This window comes from Dendrobates tinctorius, unplaced genomic scaffold (genome assembly GCF_039654945.1).
Source record: "Dendrobates tinctorius isolate UK_male_01 unplaced genomic scaffold, ASM3965494v1 ptg000161l, whole genome shotgun sequence".
In the NCBI taxonomy this organism is placed as follows: Eukaryota; Metazoa; Chordata; class Amphibia; order Anura; family Dendrobatidae; genus Dendrobates; species Dendrobates tinctorius.
This window is the reverse complement of record NW_027361828.1, coordinates 8,791,399-8,794,441: the sequence shown is the minus strand read 5'-3', so window position 1 is coordinate 8,794,441 and position 3,043 is coordinate 8,791,399.

Here is a 3,043-nt window from a genome sequence, read left to right as displayed (position 1 = left end):
GTGTGAGTGTGGACAGAGCAGGAGAAATTGCCGGACACACTGCTGGGGATCAGCTGACATTACTGAACCCCAATAACACTGGAGCATATGTTGACTGTGCAGACGGCACTTCTGAGCAGCAACTGGCGGTGTTGGAGCCCAGGGTCAATAGTAAAGAGGGGAGGCAGAGGCCTATTTGGAGCAAGTTTAAAATCTGTAGTTGTGTGAGTGTGGACAGAGCAGGAGAAATTGCCGGACACACAGCTGGGGATCAGCTGACATTACTGAACCCCAATAAGACTGGAGCATATGTTGACTGTGCAGACGGCACTTCTGAGCAGCAACTGGCGGTGTTGGAGCCCAGGGATTATAGGAGAAACAGAGTGTAGCCAGAGGCCTAATTGGAGCAAGTTTAATATCGGATGTTGTGTGAATGTGGACGGAGCAGGAGATGTTGCCGGACACACAGCAGGGGAGCAGCTGACATTACTGAACCCCACTAACACAGGAGCTAGTGTTTTTCTCTGTGCAGACGGCACTTCTGAGCAGAAACTGGTGGTGTTGGAGCCCAGGGATGACAGTTCAGGTGGTAGAAACATGAACACAACAGGAGACCTGGTACTGTTGCCAACCAATTATTTAATCTGGAAGAGGATTGGCAAATTCCGGCGAGATCCAGGCCTTGTTCATTTTCAGAAAAGTAAGCCGGTCAACGTTATCGGAGGATAGTCGCATGCGACGGTCTGTTAGTACACCACCTGCGGCACTAAAGACGCGTTCCGATAATACACTAGCAGCAGGGCAAGCCAGCACCTCCAATGCATACTGGCTAAGCTCTGGCCATGTATCCAGCTTAGAGACCCAAAACTTGAAGGGGGAAGAGCCATCTGGGAGTACACTGACAGGGCAAGACATGTAGTCTGTCACCATCTGACGGAAACGTTGCCTCTTGCTGACTGGAGCCGTCTGTGATGGTGTAGACATTTGTGGCGGGGACACAAAACTTTGCCACATTTGGGCCATACTGGTCTTGCCTTGTGCTGAGGCGCTGCTTCTGTGCCCTCTTTGTGCAGAGCTTCCTCCACTGCCTCGACGCACAGAGCTGCCTTGTAAAGCACTAGCAGCACTGCTCTCGGGTGGAATGGAGAACATGATGGAATGCACCAGTGTGTCTTGGTACTCCCGCATTTTAGGCTCCCGGTTCAACAGTGTTATGAGGCTTTGTAAGTTGTCCCGGTAGCGAGGATCTAGGAGGGTGTACACCCAATAATCAGCCGTGTTGAGAATGTGGGCGATGCGGCGGTCGTTTCTCTGGCACTGCAGCATGAAATCAACCATGTGCTGCAGACTCCCAACTGGCCAAGAAACGCTGTCCCCTGCTTTAGGCGTCATCTCTGCCTGCTCTGCATCACCCCTCTCTTGTTCTACATACTGACTACTAGAGCATTGTGTACCTCCCTCTTCTGGAGAGATGTCTTCCTCCTCCATTGACTCCTCCTCACAAAGTGTCCCCTGCCTAGGCCTTTGTGAGGAACCACGCTGCGCAGACTGTCCAGAAGCAGAAGGCATTTGTGACTCCTCTTCCTCCTCCCTTAGTGCTTGCAGTGTTTTTTCAAGCAGGCAGATAAGGGGGACAGTCATGCTGACTAGTGCATCATTTGCACTCGCCATCCGCGTGGAATCATCGAAGGCACGCAAAACGTGGCAGATGTCCTTCATAAAGGCCCACTCAGTGGTGGTGAAGTGTGAACGGCGCGCAGTGCGACTTGTTTGCGCCTGATGCAGCTGGTACTCCATTACTGCTGCCTGCTGCTCACACAACTGCTCCAACATATGTAACGTTGAATTCCACCTGGTGGATAGGTCACATATGATGCGATGTTCTGGAAGGTGGAATCGGCGCTGCAGAGCTGCAAGGCGCGATCTTGCCATGCTGGAACGCCGCAAGTGAGCGCACTCTATGCGGACCTTGTGCAGCAGTGCATCAAGATCCAGATAGTCCCTCAAAAAACTCTGCACGACCAAGATGAGCACATGTGCCAGACATGGGATGTGAGTGAGGTTGCCTAGGCCCCGAGCTTCCACCAGATTTCGGCCATTATCACACACTACCAAGCCTGGCTGGAGATTCGCTGGCACAAACCACACGTCGCTCTCCTGCTTGATGGCATTCCAGTGCTCCTGCGCTGTGTGGCTTCTATTCCCCAAAGAAATTAATTTCAGTACGGCCTGTTGACGTTTGGCCACGGCTGTGCTCATATCGGTCGTAACAGGTAAGCGTTCATGGGTCCATGTGGAGGTAGACCGTGATGGCTCCTGCAGCGCTGATTCTGAGGAACTGGAGTATGAGGAGGAGTCAATGTGTACAGACTGGATTCCTGCAATCGTTGGAGTTGGCAGAACACGTACAGTGCCACTCTCAAGATCTGTACCCGGCTCCACAACATTGACCCAATGGGCAGTGAGGGAAAGGTATCGTCCCTGTCCATGGTTACTGGTCAACGCGGTGGTCAGGTGGACCTTGCTACTGACGGCGTTTAGTAGTGCATGTTTAATTTTTCCCTCCACATGCATTTGCAGGGCAGGGACGGCTTGCCTGCTGAAATAAAAGCGGCTGGGCACGTTGTATTGTGGGACTGCCAATGTCATGAAGTTATGGAAGGTGTCAGTCTCCACCAGCCTGAATGAGAGCATTTCAAGGGACAATAGTTTTGCAATGCCAGCATTCAGAGCCTGTGTTCGGGGTTGGTTTACTGAGTATGGCCACCTTTTCTCCCATGCCTGTGCTACCGATGGCTGTAGAGTGGCCTGGGAGTGTGAGGATGACAGGGAACATGGTGCTGTGGGTGGAATTACACTGTGTCTCTACAACAGTGCAAGAGGTTCTTCCATGGCGATCCTTTGAAGAAGCCGAACCAGCTGTGTGTGAGCTGGAGGAAGATGCTACAACATGAGCTGAAGAGGTGGTAGGTGGTGCTGTAGGTTGGCCTACGTCTTCAGTGTGTCTTTGTAACTCCACCATGTGCTTGGTCCGCACATGTTTCCACATATTTGTGGTATTGAG